This window comes from Heteronotia binoei, chromosome 16, assembly GCF_032191835.1.
Source record: "Heteronotia binoei isolate CCM8104 ecotype False Entrance Well chromosome 16, APGP_CSIRO_Hbin_v1, whole genome shotgun sequence".
Lineage (NCBI taxonomy): Eukaryota > Metazoa > Chordata > Lepidosauria > Squamata > Gekkonidae > Heteronotia > Heteronotia binoei.
In genome coordinates this window covers 24,093,007-24,117,130 of record NC_083238.1, presented here as the reverse complement: position 1 = coordinate 24,117,130, position 24,124 = coordinate 24,093,007, and the positions used below count along the sequence as shown (strand labels likewise).

General features: G+C 43.9%; 1 protein-coding gene across 7 annotated transcripts in view; it reads right to left on the bottom strand.

The window, feature by feature from the left end:
* Positions 1-24,124, bottom strand: part of SLC4A10 (solute carrier family 4 member 10) — a 292,827-nt gene that overhangs the window by 148,244 nt on the left and 120,459 nt on the right. The window lies entirely within an intron of this gene.

Genomic DNA, 24,124 nt, shown 5'->3' with positions numbered 1-24,124 from the left:
TACCACAGAGTCCAGCCTCCAAAACAGCCAATTTTTCCAGGGGAACTGATCTCTATTGTCTGGAGATAAGCTGTAATACTGAGAGATCTCCAGGTCCCACTTGGAGGCTTGCAACCCAGTCACCTACAGAATGGTAGAATAAGGAAGGCTGAAGAGGCAGCCTCTGCTGGCACCATAGTCATGGGAGCTATTTGGGACAAAGGCATATCCGCTCCTCAGGCACATACATATAAATGAAGTGTATGTGACTCTTTAACAACAGGCTTATCACTTTGCTCAAACTCATCAACTTGAAGCCAGTGCTCTGTACATTCTCCAGAGCATATGTAGAGCCAGTTTGGTGTAGTGGTTAAGTGTGTAAACTCTTATCTGGGAGAACCGGGTTTGATTCCCCACTCCTCCACTTGCACCTGCTAGCATGGCCTTGGGTCAGCCATAGCTCTGGCAGAGGTTGTCCTTGAAAGGGCAGCTGCTGGGAGAGCCCTCTCCAGCCCCACCCACCTCACAGGGTGTCTGTTGTGGGGGAGGAAGGGAAAGGAGATTGTGAGCCGCTCTGAGACTCTTCGGAGTGGAGGGCGGGATATAAATCCAATATCTTCATCTACCTCACAGGGTGTCTGTTGTGGGGTGGGGGAAGGGAAAGGAGATTGTTAGCTGCTCTGAGACTCTTCGGAGTGGGGGGCGGGATATAAATCCAATATCTTCATCTACCTCACAGGGTGTCTGATGTGGGCGGGAGGAGGGAAGTAAAGGAGATTGTGACTGCTCTGAGATTCAGAGTATAGGGCGGGATATAAAATCCAATTTCTTCTTCCTGAGCAGACTTTACCCCTTAGTTCTGTGGTAAACCAGAAGTTCTAACCATGAGCCTTCCTTTAAGCCAAACTCTTGTGAGCAGGGTATTTATTTGTTTTTTTAAAAGTCCAAACCATTTTTGCCAAAACCATTTAACACTCCACTTTCTTCTTTGTTCCACTTTCCAAGCCAAGAAGAGAAAATAGACACAATTAGATACACTGGAACTAAATCTGGAGGCAGTTGGGGGTGGCACGGATTTAACAAGTTCACAGCAGATCACACTATAGCTTGGAAGAAGTCTAAAGCAAAATTAAATATTAGGAAACTTCCAGGAGATGCTTGCAGATATCAAACAGCCACTTACTACTGAAGGAAGGAAGGAAGATTGGGGGGGGGGGGCGCAATATATCTGTGAACAAAGATTCAATCCTGAATAATAATTACAGCTCCGAAACCAATAATTTGGGATAAAAAGGGGGAAATTACAGGATTCTAGCGAGTGACAACAACCAAAGAAAAGAGCTAAGAAATAACAACAGGAAGAAAAGGGCCTCGCTTGAACTCAGTCAGTAAACCTGTGTCCAAGAGGAATTGCTTCAGACCACTGGACTCACGGACATAGTGTTTTTTTTAATGTTATATTACTGGCTATTATTGGCTGAATATTAATACTGGAAATTTTAATGATTTAACTGTTTTATGAAGGAGCCCCATGGTGCAGAGTGGTAAGCTGCAGAACCGCAGTCCCAAGTTCTGCTCACAATCTGAGTTCGATCCCAGCGGAAGCTGGGTTCAGGTAGCCGTTTCAAGGTTGACTCAGCCTTTCATCCTTCTGAGGTCAGTAAAAAAAAATACCCAGCTTGCTGGGGGTAAAAGTGTAGATGACTGGGGAAGGCAATGGTAAACCACCCTGTAAAAAGTCTGCCATGAAAATGTTGTGATGCGATGTCACCCCAGAGTCAGAAACAACTGATGCTTGCACAGGGGGCTACCTTTACCTTTTTACCTTTAATGTTTTATTATTCTATATTTAACACCATGAGCCTCCTGAAGCAAGTTTCTGAGAAGGCTGCATAAAAATAAACAAACCTCCAGGTCCAAGTGGAGTTCTGAAAGAATATACTTGCAAAAACGCTGTTCAAATAACAAAAATATTCAACTTGTCATTAAAACCAGCCTCTCATCTAGGGTTGCCAAGTCCAATTCAAGAAATATCTGGGGACTTTGGGGGTGGAGCCAGGAGACATTGGGGGCGGAGCCAAAAGCAAGGGTGTGACAAGCATAATTGAACTTCAAGGGAGTTCTGGCCATCACATTTAAAGGGACTGCACATCTTTTTAAATGCCTTCCTTCCATAGGAAATAATGGATAGGGGCACCTTCTTTTGGGGTTCATAGAATTGGACCCCCTGGTCCAATCTTTTTGAATCTTGGGAGGTATTTTGGGGAGAGGCACTAGATGCTATACTGAAAATTTGGTGCCTCTATCTCAAAAAACAGCCCCCCCCCGAGCCCCCGATACCCGTGAATCAATTCCCCATCATTCCCTATGGGAATCGTTCATGGAGGTGCATGATGGTTGTGGGGGCGGGGCTTCCCCCGCCAGCCAGCTGGCTTGGGGAGGGGGGAAGCCTGTAAAACCGGGGGATCCCCCTCTGGGACCTGGGGATTGGGAAGCCTACTCTCATCTGAAGTTTGGAGACTGGACAATATAATGCCAATTCTTAAGAAAGGATCAGCCAGAAAATTACAGGCCAGTTAGCCTAATTTCTGTTTTGGCTAAACTGCCAGAAACTATAATGCCAACAACCATAATGATGAAATCTTAATTATTAGAATATACATGTCCCACTGCTAGGTCTAAAAAACAGATCTCTTCTCCAAGGCAGCTAAGAATTCCACCCCCCCAAAAAAATTGAGCAATCATTAACCAAAATTCAGCAATATTGTTAAAAAAAACTGCTACTTTTACAGACTCAGTAGACCAAACAAACTACAATAGCATTTCTCCACTAATAAACTGCCATCTACTCCAAATGTGTTCCAAACCTCTTAGATTTCTGCTAGCTGCCATAAAAACTACAGAGAAGCAAGCCTCCTGCAGGAAGGTGATCCGTAAGCATGATGTGACTGAAAAGGCAACGTCTCATGGGCCATTCTTCATAGTTAGACAGAAAAAGGCCACTCATATTTACATTTGTATTCTGGGTATTCAGTGATAGGAGCCTTTTTAAAGACCCAGCAGTGGGACATGCATATTCTAATAAATATATAAAATTGCATCATTATTTCTACCTGCATAGCTGAAGGACCCTGACAAACCTACCTAATATGGTTATTTTCAAGTACCTCCACCTTCTGAGATTAGGCAGATTGCAATCTCAAAAACAGCTTTCTCCTCTGTGGCACCACAACTCTGGAACTCTTTCCAGACAGATTCAGACTCACCTGTACCCTTCCTTCTGCCAACAAGTGAACAGTCTTTTTTTTTTAATTGCCTGTCTATTCCTTCAGTGATCCCTCCCTCCTACTCTAAATTTCATTATTTTCAAGTTTGTGTGTGTGTGTCTTTTGGTTTTAATTATTTTAATGCTGTTTTTGTTTGGTTTTAATGGGTTTCAAGATGTGTTTTTATTGTGTAGGTTTTTAATCTGTTAGCCACCTTGGTGGCCCTGATGAGGGCAGAGAAACAGGGTATAAATTTTGTAAATAAAAACAAACTAAGAACCCATTCCTCTGAGGCTGACACAGCTTTCTAAAGGACAAGAGTCCAGCTGGACTCTTGTGGTTTAGTAGATAGTGGTCTTCCATATGGAACTGGGAGCAGCCTCCACTGTTCACACAGTTGTGCTGTAGCAAAGAGAGGGACAGACCAATGAATTGATCACTGCTTGGGTGTGGCAAGCCGTGCAAGCTCTGTGGCAGAGTGGGAGGGCAAGGGTTGCTGGGAAGAATAGCGGGAGGTGACAATGGTGAATCTACAAATCGCAAACAAGAGATGGCTACATGGAATTTATTTATGTATTATGATATCAACAACCTACTTTTCTTCACAATGGGGGAGACCAAACTTTATTTTTCCATTGAGAGCCAGTTCGGTGTAGTGGTTAAGAGCAGCAGGCTCTAATCTGGAGAACCGGGTTTGATTCCCCACTCCTCCACATGCAGCTGCTGGGGGACGTTGAGTCAGTGCCAGTTCTCTCAGAGCTGTTCTCTCAAGAGCAATTCTTGAAAGAGCTCTCTGAACCCCACCTACCTCACAGGGTCAGGGTGTCTGTTGTGGGGAGAGGAAGGGAAGGAAATTATAAACTGGTCTGAGACTCCAAGTAAAGGCCAAGGTATAAATCCAATCTCCTCCTCCTTTTCTTCTTCATTTTATCTTCACAACGACGACACTGTGAGGCAGGTTAGTTTGAGAGCGAGTGGGTGCCCCAAGCTCCTGAAATAAGCTTCTGTGGCAAAGTGAGGACTGGAACCTGGATCTTTCAGATCCTAGACTGACACAGCAAGATGATTACCATCTGGGGAGGCCAAGCAATAAATGGCAATATCTCAGGTGAACCCAGGAATCCATCTTGGGCTGTCTGGAAGCTAACTCCATGCAGGGCTCAAATCACGGCCATGACGCATGCTAAGCCTTAACAGCACTTGGTTTTTCTCTGCAGTCCTTCCTGAGTTTTCATACATGGTCATTTCTGACACAGACCTAGGCTTCCCAACCCCCCCGCTCTGGCGGGGGACTCCTGGGTTCGCAGCCTCATCCCCTGCTCTTTAAAAATCAGGAAGCGGGGGGGTGGAGGGGGGGAGAACATACGTGTAGGCTTCATATTGTTGTAGAGCTCCTGAGTCGTTTGTAAAATGTGTGCCCCTTTAAGGCTGGGCAGGAAGCAGGAAACAGGAAGGGCTTCGGAGAACAGCCCCTCCCTTTTTTTCCTTTCGTTTTCACAGCAAGTAGAGTTCTCCGGAAGAAGATCTAGTACGTATTTGTGTGTGTGAGAGAGGGAGGGGGCAGGGGATTCCCTGGTTTGGAGGCCCTCCCCCCCCTTTAGAAAGCGTGGGGGGAGGGAAATGTCTACTGGGCACTCTATTATTCCCTATGGAGAACGATTCCCATAGGGAATAATAGGGAATTGATCCGTGGGTATTGGGGGCTCGGGGGGGGCTATTTTTTGAGTTAGAGGCACCAGATTTTCAGTACAGCATCTAGTGCCTCTCCCCAAAATACCCCCCAAGTTTCAAAATGATTGGACCAGGGGGTCCAATTCTATGAGCCCCAAAAGATGGTGCCCCTATCCTTAATTATTTCCTATGGGATAAAGGCATTTAAAAAGGTGTGCTGTCCCTTTAAATGTGATGGCCAGAACTCCCTTGGAGTTCAATTATGCTTGTCACATCTTTGTTCCTGGCTCCACCCCCAATGTCTCCTGGCTCCACCCCCAAAGTTTCCTGGCTCCGCCCCCAAAGTCCCCAGATTTTTCTTTAATTGGACTTGGCAACCCTACACAGACCCAAAGGAGATGCCAAATGCCCCACATAACGTCCAGTATTTCTTATGTGTGTCTAATCGGCTGTGTGTTTGCAGGGATATTCCCATGGGGTGTGGTGTGAGTTCTAGACTCTCCTCCTGCTTCTGTTTTGCTGGTGGTCAGCTTCCTGCTGGCAAGAAGTCAATTTTGCCTATTCCCTTATTTTACATGATTCAAACCCTTCCCTCCAGCTTCTCATGAGAGGCTTTCCTTGCTGAACTATTATAGATGACAGAAACACCTTCGGTGAATGTGCAGTTGTGTAGTCTTCTGTTCTTCAGTAACAGACCTCTGTGGGATAGCCTAGGCTTTGGTTGGAAGCTTCCTCTGCCAAGCGAGCCATAAAGGGATTTGGATCATAGGATTAGAGAGGCCATGGGTTGGATCTAACCAGCTTTTCAGCCAGGGATGGTGAGGGTTCCTTTTGACCATCAAAAAGGCTATGCTGAAGACCTATATGGACAAAAGGCACACATATCAAAGGCTGGAGCAAGGAGGACATTAGATAAAACTCAGTGGAAAAGCTGACTGGATCAAACCCCATTCTTCCTTCCCTATATATCTATCTCTTTGTAGGCGGGAATGAAAACCCCATCTGTGGAGCTCACAGGAGTGTGGTAATTACAGAGGTCCTATTTGTCATGCCACAGCCCTTCCTACACCGGAAGGTTCTGACTCTCTTATGTTTCTTCCCTTGTTCTCTTATGTGTGGGACTGATGTCAGGCCTGTAAGCCAGTGTTGGCACGCACTGGTTGGCTACTTACATATACAGCTGACACGGGGGAGTTGATAGCATGCCATTCTGTAATTGGTAGACATAGCACGATGTTGCTATGGGCTCCAGAGCAGCTGCTATACTCTCAGCTCCCTGAACTAAAGTCTCTTTTTTCAAAAAAAAAAATATTTTCTTTACTGAGAGAGCAGGAAAGACCAACTAGTTGTGCCAGGCATCAGCAATGTAGCAAAGTTGAGGACTGGGTTTATGGATTCCCAGCCTGTGTTTCTCAGAAAGGAAACGACTGCTCAGCCTATAGCAAGCAAAAGCCTGCTCTGCTAGAAATTCTCAAATGGCTAGATTGGTTTTTTCAGAGTGTTTCCTTGTTGAGTTTAGGTAGCAGTTCTGTGAACACTTTCCTGAGGCTAAGTCCCATTAAATAAAATGATACTTCTGAGTACACCTGCTTAGAATTGTTCCCTTGGGTCCCACATGTCCAAGACATAGGGGATGCTTTAGTTTTTAACATGCAGGACCTTTTTTTGAGCAAGAACCAACAGGAACACAGTTCCAGCTGGCTTGGCATCAGGGGGTGTGGCCTAATATGCAAATGAGTTTCTGCTGAGCCTTTTCTACCAAAAGGCCTGTGTGAAAAATGGTGACATAATGGATGTGGCCTAATATGCAAATGAGTTCCTGCTGGGCCTTTTCTATTTAAAAAGCCCTGTTAACATCCATGTCACCGGTTGATTTGACTGACACAGAAGATTATAGGTAGGGCCTGCTAACTCATCCCTTCCAAGAGTATGGGCAGCCTCTAGGATACATAAATGCTCTGGGACACTTCCCATGGCGTTCACTATAATGCCGGATTAATTCCAGGAAAAGGCAGTTCATGTGATAATGCTGCTCACAGACCACCCTAATGTTTCTACAGGCAGCCCAAAATGTCCCCCTAATCCTGTTCCTCAGATAGAACGGACCACAATGGAACCGGGAGGAGGGGATGGCACATTTTAGGATGCCATGGTAGAAGGCAGGAAAATCATATTGCATGGATGGAAGCCCTTATATCTGCAAAAACGTTAATCAAGTTAAATTTGTTTAATTTTACCATCTATGTTAGAGACATATTAAACTTTTTTTAAAAAAATGAAAAGCTTTCTACAAAAATATTTAAAGACATTTAACTATATTTCTGCTATCATCTCCTCATAAATGAAACACATTGGCTATATTCAGGTATCACAATACATCATGAATTAGAAAAAGTTTGTGTGAAACTTCACAAACTTCAGCAAGTATGTAAACCTCAATATATCTGCTTCAATTTATTTGTGTGTGCTCCTTGTGCGTAAACCTCAATTTATCTGCTTCTTGTGTCATCTTCCACCACCCAGCAATGGAGGACATTCCCCCTACACAATCATCTCTGTGCCTAGATGGGCCTCAAGAGGTGGTTCTATATACACACTGCTGTTTGTAAATTCAGATACAATAAACCTGTTAACTGTGGTTGGAAGTCCTAATTTTGCGCTTTTCAATTGGTGGTATTGCCATAGAGGCAATACCACCAATCGAAACGTTATGTTTCTTCACTCCTTTACAATAGTTTGCCCGTTTTTCACACAGCAGTTGCTAGAAAATGCTTATAAAAACAGGAGTGCTCTGGGGCTGCAATCACACACACTAAATAATGCATTTTTCATCCACTTAAAATGCACTTTCCAACTGGATTTTACTTGTGTGAACTGGCAAAATCGAGTTGGAAAGTGCATTGAAAGTGGATTGAAAGTGCATTATTTATTTACAAAGGAAGACAGGACTTTAATTTGGTACTTGCTATCAGCTGCTAGGACGTTGTATGTGCAGCTGTGGAAACAAGAAAAAATACCAGAGAAATGGGACTGGATTATGAAAGTTTTATCATGGAGTGAGATGGATAAACTAACTAGAACTCTAAGAGACTATGATTTAGATATATTCAAAAAGGAGTGGAAGAAATTTAAAGGATATATGGAGAAAGAGTGGAATGTAAAAAGACATTGGACAATTTTTTAGTATTAATGAGAAAAAAATATATATTGAACTTTGATCGGTTAGTAGTACCTTTAGTATTGAACTTAAATCTATAACTTCGGGGAAGTCAACATTGGAGGGAGGGGGGATTGAAATATCATATGGGTTAGTATCGAAAATTTATAATTAAGTTTTGTAACCATATGTTATCAATAAATTGTTAAAACACAAAAGTGCATTACTTAGTGTGTGTGATCGCAGCCTGGGGGTGACAGGACCAGATCTTGGGGGGAGCAGAGGGGGATGCTTGCCCCGAGCGCCACCGGGGGGCGGCAAATTGGGTATGGAGTTCATTCTATTCTATGGGTCCATAAGGTAGAATGGGCCCATAAGGGGGTGCCATTTTTTAATTCCCCCTTTCAAAAAGCATGTAGATTCAGTCCTGGGGGGTGAAGCTGTGGATTACTCAGACTTGAACCACTCAAATATTTCATGTGGGGCAGCAAAATTGACAAAATAACTTCCCCAGGTGTGGTTTTTGTGTGAGAAAACTGCTCGGGGTACATACAGAAGCCCTTCCTCCTCTCTCATCACCATTCTTAGCCCTTCTGGGCACTCTTTTTTTTTTTTTTTATAAACAGTTCCCCTGTTGTAGGGTTGTGGGGGAATAAGGCCAACAGTGAAATTGAATGAAGGAATGCATCATGTAGTTTTCCTCTTAGTTCAGACCACACAGCAAACTTGTGTTTGGTGAAATTGTCAGTTTCATAAACTGAGGTTTACTGTGATGTCTACAATGGCTCTAGCTTCTCTTAAGCTGTCTGCAGAGAGGAATTTTCCACTGTAGTTCAAATTCCTTAACAAAGTGCGCATTTCCCTTTAAGTATTTAGGAAAACTGGCTCTTGAGGCATGGTGTTGCTTTTATTGCATATTTTAATGCAGGAGTGACAAACATGTGGCCTGGGGGCCAAATCAGGCCCCCAAGCGACTGGCTGTCATCTGCTTCCTTCTCCCTCTCTCTTGCTTCCTTCTGCATAACAGCTTGCTTTGCAAGGCTTGCTCAATCACACAGGAGCTACTGAGCAAAATCTCCGTCTTCTCCATTGGCTGAGGCTCCTCCCTTGGGGAGGAGTGGGGGGGACAGAGCTTGCTTTGCCAGGCTCTCTCAATCACACAGCAGAACTACTGAGCCAAGCCTCTCTTCCTTCTATTGGCTGAGGTTGCCTCCCTCTTTGGTCCCCTGGGGAAGGAAAGAAAAAGCCAAAGCTTCCTTTGCCCAGTTCCCTGGATCCCATGGGAGAAATACAAAGAAAGCATCTTTAATACCAATGAGTGCTAATGTTTTGAGCATGTTTTATTTTAAGTTTTTTTAAAAAAAAAATTCTTTAATTGTGTTTGTCTGTGTCCTTTATAAAGTTTATATCTCTGCTGCCTAAACTTAAATAGGTACACACATGGTAGGGTTGCCAAATCCAATTCAAGAAATATCTGGGGACTTTGGGGGTGGAGCCAGGAGCAAGGGTGTGACAAGCATAATTGAACTCCAAGGGAGTTCTGGCCATCACAATTAAAGGGACAGCACACCTTTTAAAATGCCTTCTTTCCATAGGAAATAATGACGATAGAGGCACCTTCTTTTGGGGCTCATAGAATTGGACCCCCTGGTCCAATCGTTTTGAAACTTGGGGGTATTTTGGGGAGAGGCACTAGATGCTATACTGACAATTTGGTGCCTCTACCTCAAAAAAAAGCTCCCCCAGAGCCCCCAATACCTCCAGATCAATTCCCCATTATACCCTATGAGAATCGATCTCCACATAACGAATAATGAAGTGCCCAGCAGACATTTCCTCCCCCCCCCCCCCCGCACGTTTCTGGCGACTCTGAAGCGAGGGATTGATGTCTCTACTCATGAGTTGCTGCCAACTTCTTCAAAGTAACACAGACACACCATCCCAAGAGGAAGCCTTTCAATCAGAGACTGAAGCCTCCGGAGATGGAAAGTCACATGGTGGCTGTGGAGGCGGGGCTTCCCCCTGCCGGCCAGCAGACTGGGGGTGGGAAGGAGCCTGGGAAAGCGGGAGAACCCCTGCTGGGACCTGGGGATTGGCAAGCCTAACATATGGCCCGGCCCAATATGGGCCAGCCTGACAATGTCTCATTTATGTCCTATCAGGACCTCATAACAAATGAGTTTGACACCCCTGTTTTAATGTGTTTTATTTAGGTTTTATTGTCAGTTTTATCAGCCTTGTAAACTATGTGGAGAGAGAATGTATGAATAAACTAGATTTACAGAATAACCAAGTTCCAGTTTCAGTGAAACTCCTAAATTGGAATGAACAAACATGAAACTGAAGAGCTTTGCTTTCAACAGATTCTGGGAATAGCAAGCTCCTTCCAGAAAACAATGTTTCTCTGTAGGTGACAATTTACACTATTGATCTTGCTGTGTCTATTCATCACCAGCAGCTGTTCGTCCAGAGTGATTAATATCAATGCATGCTGAAGTGTGAATTTCCTCCACTGGATTCTGTATCTATGGGTGACTCATTCACCATTTTCTCTTGTTCTTTCAACCTCCTTTTTAAGACAAACATTTTTAGTTCTCTCTGTACTTAGAGGCTTATAGTCTTCTACACTTTAGCAAAACCCAAGGCCTTTCTTCAGCCTAAGGAACCCTTCCTCCGAACAGTATGGCTCTTTAAAGAGCCATCTCCATTCGAGGAAGTTTCCTTAAGCTGAAGGAAACATTCATCCTCCGAGAAGCAAAGCAGTTGGATACAGAAGTCAATGTGTACACCTACCCAATAAAGTAGTCCCTTCATGTGTCTGAAGGAATGGACGCTGGTCCATAAAAACATATGCCACTGATAAAAAAGAAGTCATCATCCTTTTAGTTGCTTTCGGTGTGTGCACGCATTAAGTGCTGTCGAGTCGTTTCCGATGTACAGTCGTTTCCGATGTCCTCCTGTATGAGGACTATCAGAGCCCAAAGTCACTCCAGGGTTGCTAGTGGCTGTCTGGATAAACTGCTCGATCTTAACCTCTAAAAGCTTGATTCTTTCAAATATAACATCCACAGTTTTAGCAATTAGCTGGGCAAATAGCTGGACCGAATCCCTTTGGTTGTTAGGGCTTGCACTGGAGCTGACATCAATACTCTCTAAATTATCTTTTTTAACATCTCGGAGCCAAGTAGTTGCCACACCCTGATTGCACGCCTCGTATGTGAGGGCGATCTGGCTGCAACATCTGTCACCCCATTGATCGCCAGGGTTGATTCGGCTGATCTGGCTGGCTAGGTGGGTGTCCTCTACTTCCCTCACCATGCCATGTGCGTTCCTCCCGAAGCTGCACACTTGGTGGAAGAGGACGACCAGCCCAGATAGAAAAATCATGCATTTAAAGTTAAAGTTAAATCCATGCCACAGTCACCTCAAGAATAGACCACTGTAATGCTCTCTACATGGGGCTACCCTCGATGCTAACCCGGAGACTACAACTAGTGCAGAATGCTGTGGCACGGCTGTTAATGAGGCTGCCACGATGGGAGCACATTCAGCCAGTGCTGAGAGAGCTGCACTGGTTGCCTGTTGTGTTCCGAGTTCGCTTCAAGGTGTTGGTATTAACCTTTAAAGCCCTTTATGGTCAGGGACCTGTCTATCTACGGGACCGCCTTTCCCCATATATCCCCCAGAGAGCGCTGCGATCAGGGACAAAAAATTTGCTGTCCACCTCTGGGCCAAAAGAAGCCAGGTTATGTGTAACAAGATCTAGGGCTTTTTCGGTGGCAGCACCAGAACTTTGGAACACCCTTCCAGAAGCCATAAGGGCCCTGCGGGATCTGTCTGCGTTCCGCGGGGCCTGTAAGACCGAATTGTTTAAGCAGGCTTTTGCTGTTTAATTGAAAAAGGGCTGCCACCGGACATCATATAGAATACTGGTGATCACAGTCGAAAATTCAATACCGCTTATATTGTACTGAAGCAGCGCCATAGAATGGTTTTAAAATTGAAATAAGTAAATTATGGTTTTATATGTTTTATTGGATTGATTGTACTGTATAATGTTGTGAGCCGCCCTGAGTCCGCTTGCGGAGAGGGCGGGATATAAATTGAACGTAATAAATAAATAATAAATAAATTTATTTTCACCTCTCCCTCTCCCATCTATCTTCCTTCCTTCCTTCCTTCCTTCCTTCCTTCCTTCCTTCCTTCCTTCCTTCCTTCCTTCCTTCCTTCCTTCCTTCTCTCAAACATCTGATGTTCTTGTCTTGCAGCTCTCAAACATCTGACATTTATTCGATGTGGCTCTTACATTAAGCAAGCTTGGCCACCCTGGTGAAGGATATGAGAGTGCCAGATATTGTACTGTCTCCTTGCTGTCCTCAGTCAAATACCTGGTGGAGCATCTCTGCCTTGAATGCCCTGTGGAAAGGTAATAATTCCCACAGGGCATGGATGTTCTCCAGCAGAGAGTTCCACCAGGCAGGGGCCAAGGTCGAAAAGGACACCCAGATTTCTCTGAGGCTGGGGACCAGGAAGTTCTTATTCCCAGAGCATAACACCTTTCCAGGGGCATACTGAGAGGGGTGGTCCTGAAGGTATGTGGGACCCAGACTGCTGAGGACCTTAAAGGTCAGAGCCAACGTGTTATAATCAACAGAAATGATAGAAAGCAGAAATTACCAACCAAAGAAATGAGTGGCGAACAGACTTCCGGCACTGCCAAATCAATAAGCACAGCCTGAGGAAGTCAAAGGGTGCGCAGACTCCAGCGTCTCCTGTATATTAGCAGAAGAGTACTCTGCCTTCTGGCTCAGTAAATGAACCATGTGAAAATGGAGTTTAAAAAAATCTAAACTGGGAAATAAATGTAAATGAAAGCTGATCCATCAGAGGGGATAATCTGACCTATATTTCTACATTAGCAAAAAAAAAATGCAAATGTTATCTCTTAGCAGTTGCACACAAAAGATGTGCTGTCTCATGAAACAAATTTGCTCTTAATTAAGTTCAATTGTGTCCAACAGTCATGTTTAATAGCATGTTAAAATTTAAGAGTCTGCTAATAACAGCATAAAAATATTAGCAAAATTACACGAAGAGGGAAACTGTGAATTGAATCAAGTATATCTAAAGAAAAAAGCAAAGATTTATAAGGCAGAACTCATACCTAGAGTTCAGGACAAGAGGGCTACTGTGATTAAGAACAGCTGGTTTTTATTCCCTGCTTTCCACTACCTGAAGGAGCTTCAGAATGGCTTACTATCACCTTCTCTTCCTCTTCCCACAACAGCCACCCTGTGAGGTAGGTGGGGCTGAGAGAGTTCTGAGAGAGCTGTGACTGGCCCAAGGTCACCCAGCTGACTTCATGGGGAGGAGAGGGGAATCAAACCCATTTCTCCAGATCAGCATCTGCCACTCTTAACCGCTACACAACACTCTCAAGAAGAAGGCTTCATACATAAATTTTCTGCATCAAGAACCTTTTTACGTGTCTGGTTATAGCTCCTGTGTCTGTAGTGTACAGCAGTCCAGGCATTGGAATGAAGCTGCACATACGGCATATGTGCCAATTCCCTCTTGAGTGTGCGGGAAATTATCAGCGCTATGATACTAGTCACATGGTAGGTAAGCAGTTGCACAAGTACGCACCAGTGAGTATTGCAGTATGTGCCCAATGCACTGCTATGAGCCAGGTTCTTTGCACTGTGGCTTATGCATCTTCAACCTTGTCTAGAGCCACACACACAGAAATCTTGCATTGGGTTCAATGAATATTTCACATTGCAAAGAGAACTAGAAAGCTCTCCAGCAGCCCTGGCCCCACTCAATGCACAGCAGCCAAGAAGGTCTGAGCGCCTGCTCCGGCTGCAACGCCACTGAGGATGTTCTCCGCAGCTGAGAACGAAACGTCTGGAAGGAAAACTTTCTCCAGTAGAACACGGCACTTGATCCCGAAAGACTCTACAAACCCTAAGAACTAGAAAGCCCTGCAATGAATGCCTCTGGGTTATATTTTACTTATTTACAGTCTACCTTTCTCACAGGGGCTCAAGGTAGATTGTCCATTGGGTTTAAGAGGGATATACAAACTCCACGTTAAAAAAATAAGCACTGTAAGCCCACTTCCTTAATTTAATGCTGTGTAAAGTGTAAAGCATGCTGCATACAGTCTGTGTTTGCCTAATAGGCTCCATGCATAAACTTGTCCTTTTATTCCCAGTTCTCTTACTCTGCAGACTGAAGCTGCAATGGCCATCATTATTTTTGCTGTTATATGACTTACAGCGACCCCATATGGTTTTCAAGGCAAGGGACATTCAGGGGTAGTTTGTCATTGCCTGCCTCTGCATAGCAACCTTGGAGTTCTCTCATTCAAAGACTAGCCAGGGCTGACCCTGCTTAGCTTATGAGATCTGACAAGATCTAGCTAGCCCGGGCTATCCAAGTCAGGGCAGTCATGACTCATCATGTAGTCAGTACTTAATGTAGACAGTGAAGAAGAAGAAGAAGAAGAAGAAGAAGAAGAAGAAGAAGAAGAAGAAGAAGAAGAAGATATTGGATTTATATCCCACCCTCCACTCCGCAGAGTCTCAGAGCGGCTCACAATCTCCTTTCCCTTCCTCCCCGACAACAGACACCCTGTGAGGTGGGTGGGGCTGGAGAGGGCTCTCCCAGCAGCTGCCCTTTCAAGGACAACCTCTGCCAGAGCTATGGCTGACCCAAGGCCATGCCAGCAGGTGCAAGTGGAGGAGTGGGGAATCGAACCCGGTTCTCCCAGATAAGAGACCGCACACTTAACCACTACACCAAACTGAATGGTGAAAGACATCCTGTTGGCAGAACAGATGCAAAGGCAATGCCAAATTTGCTGTTTTCAAGCTTCCAACAGCAAGGGAAATTTTGACTTCATGGATCATTAAATTGTAGGTGACCAGAAAATGTCAGGATGGTACAGTACTCCTCAGGTGGTATATAGTTGTTTGGGATGTTAATGAAACTGCAATGCTCTTAGCTCGACTCTTAATCAAAGGTAACTGGATTTTATAATTCCCTTGTTTCTGAAATGGCAAAGCACTGAATAAAATGCACCTTCCAGTTTAGAGACGTATGGTATTGAGTAGGCAAAATTTACCTGCACTTTACCTCTGTGATACTTTGATCTCTGACACTATACATTTCCCGACTGGGTTAGCAACAGAGCAGAGTTTGGTTGTGTGCATATCCTGTAGGACTTTGGGGAGATGTATGTTTTCTCTGCCACTGATCACCGCACACTTGAGTGAACACACTCTTAGATGCCCCTGCTATTTTAAAATAGAGGGACTGCGCAAGTGCATAAGGAGAAGTGAAAGAGAGAAAAATAAAACCAAGACATCCCCTGTGGGATATATTAATACAGAACTACCATTCTTGATCTGTTACTGCCTTCCTACTTCCCCTGGACTCTGTCTCTGCTGGTCCATTTTTCTTTAGGAAGGAAATTCCATAGTGAGGATTTACTTTACTAACTAATTAACCTGTATTTCATTGGAAGTTTTAGATGGAGACTCCGAAACATCATCACTTTATGATTATGTAACAGATTTTCATTAACTCAGTTACAGCAAGTCCCCTGGAACATCTGGACAATGCAACCTGAATTTTGGACAATGCAACCTGTATGAAGGACAAAACGAAGGTATATTTTGGTGCACATAGAAATCAACAGAAAACTTGTGAACTTTCAAAATACAGGCAAATGCTGAAAATTTCTGTAACCTCAACTGTTTAATTTGATTTTTTTCCCCCCATCTCTAAAATGTAGTCGAATTGTGCTGCATGGATTCTACGTGGATTCCCCACGCCAAATTTCAAACTTGTTGGAAAACTTATCCTTCCTGACTCTCATAGAATTCTCAGGCATATATACAATAGCAGAACACTGGGGAAATAAGCATGCCTTGGCTATTTTGTTACTCCCATTGCTGTATACTGGCAACACCATTAAAAAAAATTTACCTAATCTAATAGTGTGATCCTAATCAGATACACTGTTTTAAAACCACTGACTTTAATGTATTTAAAACAGTGTAACTTTTGCCCTGATTCAAGCTAGCCCAGTCTCATCAGATCTCAGAAGCTAAAGCAAGGTCAGCCCTGGTTAGTATGTGGATGGCAGACTCTCAAGGAAGCCCAGGATTGTGACACAAAGGCAAGCAACCATCTCTGAACATCTCTTGCCTTGAAAAACTTATGGAGATCACCATAAATTGGCTGAATTTTGATAGCACTTTCTACCACCAAATACACATATTGTCTTGACCCAGGTGGCCCAGGTTAGCCCAGTATCATCAGCGAAACAGGGTTGGTTCTGGTTAGTATTTGGATGTGGGACCACGAAGGATTGCCAGGGTTGCTGGGCAGAGGCAGGCAATGGCAAATCACCTCCAAACATCTCTTGAAAACCCCATGCGGTCACCGTAAATCAGCTGTGACTTGATGGCAACCCCCCCCCCCATTTAGGATCACACTGTAAAATTTCTAAACAAATAGAGATGGATGGATGGATGGATGGATGGATGGATGGATGGAAGACAAACAGACAGATGGATGGATAGACGGATGGATAGACCGACCGACCGATCAATCGATCGATAGATAAGCAATGAAGCAAGTGCACACAATTTCAAAACACATATGCAGGCCATTATTAGTATTCTCTTCAGCTGCAATGTTCCAGATGAGATAGCATGGAAAGAAAAACAGGTCCTTAGGTAAAAAGCACTGAAAGTCATTTGAATGGGTTAGTGATCAGGGATGGCTTGGCCAGTAAGGCCACTTGGAAAGTCTCAGAGACTACCCTGGCCAACAACAATGTCAACAAGCACCAAGTGAGAACTGGGTGTGCTCGCATTTTGGAGAGCATGGGGGAAGGGCACAAGAGGCAAAGAAGGCCAGAGGCTCTGTGACATATAAAACAGAAGACCAGACCTTGCAGGGGTTCTATCTTCCATCATCTTCAACCAAGCTCTCCTGTCTGGACAGTCTTTGCTGCTTTCTGATCTGGCCAACCTGACTTAGGCATAGGTCTATGAAGAAGAAGAAGATGAAGATATTGGATTTATATCCCGCCCTCCACTCCAAAGAGTCTCAGAGCGGCTCACAATCTCCTTTACCTTCCTCCCCCACAACAGGCACCCTGTGAGGTGGGTGGGGCTGGAGAGGGCTCTCACAGCAGCTGCTCTTTCAAGGACAACCTCTGCCAGAGCTATGGTTACCCCAAGGCCATTCCAGCAGGTGCAAGTGGAGGAGTGGGGAATCAAACCCGGTTCTCCCAGATAAGAGTCCTCACACTTAACCACTACACCAAACCGGCTCTCCAGTTTGAATGAATATTGTTAGTACTTTACTGTAATCAATAAAGCTTTATTTAACTTAAAGGATCCTTGCCTGGGTCCTTCAGTCTGCTCACTGTCAGATCAGGAACCCATGGACCAGGGCCCTTCCCTAAGCATAAGGAGCTAAAGGGTCACAGGTAAAGGTATATGCCAGGGGCCCCAGCCTCAGGGTGGGTGTGATCCAGCAGCCTGAGCCCCACATGGGGTAGGCATGACCCTGCTCTTTCCTCCCCAATTCTAGCAGGGGGCAGGGCCCTTTTACAGAGCCATTTTTTGCTTCTCATTCCTCCTTATTAGTAATTCATTTAAACAGGTGGACATTGATTTTGATCAGACTGTTTCCCTGTTTGCCAATGAACACTTGCCACCTGTCTTCCTTAGCTACTAATACCTTCACTTCATTCGCTGTTTAACTTAATTACAAACTAAAAGGGGGTTAATCAGAAGGTGAAAGCAAAAGAAAGAATGAATTTGGAGTAATTATCTCTTGATGTGCTCTTTATATACTTTTTTTTTTAAAAAAGTGGTGCTATTATTTCAGATTTGCAGAAATAACCCAAGATGCTCCGCAAGGGGCAACTGCTAGGATTCCCTTCTGCACAAACAACGGATGTTGATGTCAGATAATAGCTTGGAGATAACAGCTTCTGAAACAAAATGTGTGAACAAGCCCTAACAGATACTGGAGACTTGTCAGACTTGTGTTGTGCTGTATAAGTACACCTCACTAGGCTATTTACAACACAAGATGAAAACACAACACAAAATGAAAAGTGTTTCAGCTGAAGGTGTTGCCCTAGCTCAAGCAACATCCAGAACAGAACCTGTTTTAAGTCTAAGGAAGCTACAAACAATTGTCTGCATAAGAAGCTTTTTCACATCCACAAATCTATTTACTTACTCTGGACATCCATAATCAGAACAGGTCACTACGAAAAAAGCAAATCTGCAAAACATCTGATGTTTAAAAAAAAAAAAAGCTTGACTTCTACTGACTCAAACCAAGGATCTACTGAGGTCAAGAATGTCTACTCAGACTGGCAGAGAATCTCCAGGAGCTCAGACTTAGGTCTCTCACATTTCCAACTACTTGATCTGGGAAGGAAGACAGCATAGTATAAAACAATCTTATCAGATCTCAGAAGTTAAGCAGGGTCGGCATTCGGATGGAAGACCATCAGGGAACATGGCACATATGTATGTTCATACTACTTGGCCCTTTTAATGGGAAATGCTGGGGACTGAATCTGATCCTCAACCTGAAAGCATGTCAGGCAGATGCCCTGAGTCAAGGTCCAATTTCTGCCTGTATTATCCCTCTATTTCTATTGCACCAGCTAAATGTTTTCACACACCGTTATTATGATGTCCTTAATTAACACTAGTCCAGTTCACAATTACAGTGAATGTATATACAAACTGTTCAGAGTGTGCACTAGATCTTTCCTTATACATATGTTGACTAATTCTCGTGTTACGTTCAGCATATGCACTGCTGAGTGTGCTGTTCATACCTCACATTTATCCAGGTATTGGCCCCTAGTATCATTTGGAAAGCGGATGCGTGTTGGCTTTTTTCTTACATGCAGGATGTATGTGCACTCCCCGTAATGGGTGAACCCAGCTACTGTTGTGGTTACAGCAAGTTGACTATTAATAAATGAGATTATAATTCAAATCTCAGTTTTCCCCATTCGCTTTAATTTAAGGGAAAGATAATCATAAAGGTAATTCATAGAAATGAAATTCACCATTCAAATACTCCCTCCATTGTGCAAAGATTAGTGGAAACGATACCGAACGATGCATAGGTCTCTGTCCAAATACGTCTGTGAGCAGCAGAAGGTTGCTCATCTGCTCTTCGACTGTTCCCCTTTCTCGGATGAACAGATGATGAGCGCTGTCAGTTCAAAACCAAATGCGAAACAAGGACATTTGTGAATATGATAGACTGAGACCAAACAATTTTCATCTGATGACAAACTAACAGATTTTGGCTTTGCAAATAAAAAATGCTCTTCTGATTCCTCCAGGAAATCACACCATCTGAAAGATCCAACTCACTAAAATGCTAAAATGGCACTCAAGAGCTGAGACGAGATCGACAGCCTTGGCTATTGCTATTTTCAAGTGGTGAGGAAGTTCTTTCTTTTCTCTTGGACGAGGAGCCTGGAAGCCTTTTCCTCCTGTGATGTCTCTTTATTTACAAATTCATATGTGAAACATGAATGAACAGACGGCTACCTATAAACAGGCAGACACCACCAACGTCTAAACTAATTTCCCCCAAAGCAAGAAGTATCTTCCTGTAACCTTCAAGGCCAGCCACAAAACTCAGGCCTGTTTCTTCTTGAGGTGCATTTTGTAAATCTTGAAGTTGTTTTTTTCTAATCCCAACTTGAGCACATTGGAATTATCTGAGCTCTTTCAATAATATGTCTTATTGTGGAATGTCAACTGGTTACCATGAACAATTAAGTAGCTTAATTAGCTTAAGCTTTAAGATGGCCAACTCTTGACTCCACCAGGAGCTGTGAACTGTGCCACGAATGTGGACAACAGTTGAGCTTCCCATGTTCAAAGGTGCCAATCAAATGTGAACCAATCACCTAGCCTGCCTGTTTTGTGCCGAACAGGCTCTGAAAACCACCTGAATGCATCCACATCAGATTTTTGCAAACCTACACATGTGCAAAGACACTGCTGGTTCAAACCAACCAGCAGCAATTAGTATCACTATGGACTTACATTGGGCGTTTTCGCACTTACCTTAAGCTGGAGCGACGTCCCTCTTCACCGCGCAGCGTCTGCATGGTTTTCACACTAATTGCAACGCAGCACCTGGAAGAGCCGCAAAGTCCCGCGGCTTTTGCGTCGCTAATGTAAACTGGTTTTTGGCGGTTTACATTTGCGACGCAAAAGCCACGGGACTTTGCGGCTCTTCCAGGTGCTGCGGAGCAATTAGTGCGAAAACCGTGCAGACGCTGCGCGGTGAAGAGGGACGTCGCTCCGGCTTAAGGTAAGTGCTAAACCATGTTTAGACTAACATTGAAGGGTAGGATTTTATTAAAAGACAGCATTTTGTTGTGACAGTTTTGTATATTTGCAATTTATCTAATTGTCTGTTTAAGCAATTCTCTGCTAAGCAGCGCAGTTATACAAAACAGCCATGACTGGGTCAATAACCAGTAGGGAAAGAAAAAGGGGAACAAAACCCCACCCCCAAAAAAGAATTAAGAGCCTGAAAGGTTTAATGGATACAAATTAGGGGGGCAAATGTTAAAATCAATAAATATACAATATAAATATTACAAATCATTAAAATGCATGTTTTTATTACAAATTAGATTTAAAACAATTATAGACCCAAATATAGCCTCAATAAACATTATAAATTGTACAATTAGGAACTTATGCAACCTTAAAACAGACACATTTTGGCCTACCAGTCATCTTCAGTGGTCAAGCATAAATGCTGCATGTAGGCTCAGTTACTGGAATAATAATATTAAGAAATATAGGACCAAGTGAAAATTATGTTTTGATAAATATCAGTGACTCAAGGCAAGGATGTACTATATAGGCCTCAAGTGGCATCGCCTTGCGTCCAGATGAGGTACATAAATGCAAAATCATATTTCAATTGTGTACTCTTTTCTTTTGGTCCAGGAGATTCAATTCCAAAAGCAGATCTGGAGGCAGCGTAACGAACAGTATGTACTGCATAGCCAACATACAGATCATCCAAACATCAGCTCCCTGTTCCTAACCAGCAAAAAGGACACAAGGTAAATAGGTGTGCGTTCAAGCATCCTTAGACTCAACGTATAGTTTTTGTGCAACATCATCTTACCAAAAATGCCATTTTCATGATGGTGGTAGAAAGTGCTGTCAAGTCACAGTGGACTTATAACAACCCCAAAGGGTTTCCAAGGCAAGAGACATTCAGAGGTGGTTTGTCATTGCCTCCCTCTGCATCACAACCCTAGAATTCCACAGAGGTCTCCCATCCAAATACTACCCAGAGCCAACCCCGCTAAGCTTCTGAGATCTGACAATTCATGATAGGGATCTATTATTTGTGTTGACTGGCAGTGTTGTGCTCCCTGGATCAGTTCCTTGTCTTTGCAGTCTGCTTGCTGAGGATAAACCAATTATTGTGCCACAGGAAGAAGCCACTACAGAAACCATAGAAACCTCTACATTTAGACTGGATTGTACGTGGAGAGGCTCAAACTGACTTCTTGAATTTGCCTGATTCATTACAACAACGAAAGAGAACTCCTTTCCTCGCCTAGACTTACCTATCAGGATCGGCTTTTTGCATCTGCAAAGGCTAATCGGAAAAGGCTGCATCCTAACCCTCACCCACTCACCAGGTTTAAGCACCTTTACAAGCAACTCCTGAGCATTTTGCTGGAATGTGTTATTGATCTGAACAGCCATCTGTTCTGCCTGGATGGAAGATTTGGAAGTAGCTACCAATATCTCTGTTCAAGTGGCAATTACACAAGAACACCAAATAAAAGCACAGAAGCTTCCATCTATGAAAAATGTTGTGCCTCAAAGCAGGCTGGGATACCAGCTGAGCTGCCGATGAGAAAACCACGATGCCGATACCCTGCGCTGATTTGACAGACCCCATCTAACCACAGGTGAACATAGGAAGCTGCCTTATACTGAATCAGACCTTTGGTCCATCAAAGTCAGTATTGTCTTCTCAGACTGGCAGCGGCTCTCCAGGGTCTCAAGCGGAGGTTTTTCACACCTATTTGCCTGGACCCTTTTTTGGAGATGCCAGGGATTGAAAATGGGACCTTCTGCTTCCCAAGCATATGCTCTACCACTGAGCCACTGTCCCTCCCCAGGTAATGGAGCAGTCTGCATTCAGACAATCACACAAACTATATTCAGTTCAATTGAATTATGGACCCATGTAATGTGCGTATGGAGGCAGACAGTGTGGCTGAGATGAGCTATGAATGAGCAGTTCCCGGGTTCAGTCCTTATCCTCCTAGCTACTATGCTACTTCAGCCTCTCAAACTCTTCCATGTTGATAATTCATCTTCTACTTGAAAGGCTGTTCAAAGTGATTCAATAAAAAATTAATGCTTTAGATGTTTCAAGTGGCAAGACTAAAATCTGATGGTACAGATTATGCTGAACTAATTCCATACAGCTTCAGCAATGCCCTTATGCATGATTTAAAATAAACCTGCCCCACCCTTTTTAACTATGGCAAGTGTCACATACAGCTGATAAGAATTTGTGACAGATATGGATCCGTACTTGTAACAGAACGACCAAATAACATACTAAATTACAATACATATTTACACAATACATATTTTGCTCAATGCTATACATCGGGGTCCCCCACGTGGTGCTTGTGGGCACCATGACACCCACTAACACCTTTCCTGATGCCCACCAAGTGCTGTTAGAAAGTAGGCAGGGCCAGGTCAGGCACTCACCCAACAGGTCTTCTGACTGGCCACTGGAGATTGGACTGGCTGGACATATTCAAATAACAGTTGCAGTGGCAGCTGCCACAACAGTGTTAGCTTTATTTTCCCCTTGCTGCTCTTTTCCTGTGTATTTTCAAATTACCCTCTTTCTCCCACCATTTGGGCTTCCTCTGTAGCAACCCTTTAGTGGCTGGCTCCACCTCCCATGGCAGCCATTTTGTGCTTGCACCTAGAACTCCAAAGGTGATACAAACAAACAAACTCCGTGATATGCCGGCTAACACATTTAGTAAAACTTTCATAAAGAATACTTTTATCAAGGATCTTACAAATCTTTTGTCACATGATAAAGAAGTACAACCTTACAATATTACAAAGAAAAGTCCATCCCCCTATATATTTCAGAGTCATTAGCCTCTTGTACAAATCAGTGTGTGTACTGGGAGCAAGCCAGTCCTTAACATCTTCTCTAAACAGATGCAAAAGCTTTCTGGATTTGTCTGGCACTCCAAAGGTGCCTGCAGGCTCAAAAAGGTCAGGGACCTCTGCTATTTGTGCAGGGCCTGCCCTGAATAAAAATGAGAAATTTGTGTCAGACAATGGGTTGGGTTAGGCTTCCTAATCCCCAGGTCCCAGCGGGGGATCCCCTGTTTTTACAGGCATCCCCCCACCCCAACCAGCTGGCCAGCGGGGGAAGTCCCACCCCCATAGTCACCATGTACCTCTAGAGCTCTGGCAGGTTTAGAAACCTGCAAACAGGTCCATGTTTAAAATGTGTGCCTTTAAAGTTGAGCAGGAAACAGGAAGCGCTTTATGGGGAAGGGTCAGCTGCAGCTTCATCAGAGCACAGACCCTCCATTTGTTTTGCTTTCGTTTTCAGAGCAAGTAAATTTGTGAAGGAACCAGACCCAGTACGTGTGTGTGAGAGAGAGAAAGAGAGGGAGTGGGCAGGGGATTCCCCAGTTTGGAGGCCCTCTCCCTGCTTTAGAAAGCAGGGAGGGAGGGAAATGTCTACTGGGCACTCTATTATGCCCTATGGAGAATGATTCCCATAGAGAATAATGGGGAATTGATCCATGGGTATCTGGGGCTCTGGGGGGGAGATGTTCTTTGAGGTAGAGGAACCACATTTGCAGCATAGCATCTGATGCCTTTCCTCAAAACACCCTCCAAGTTTCAAAAGAATTGGACCAGGGGGACCAATTCTA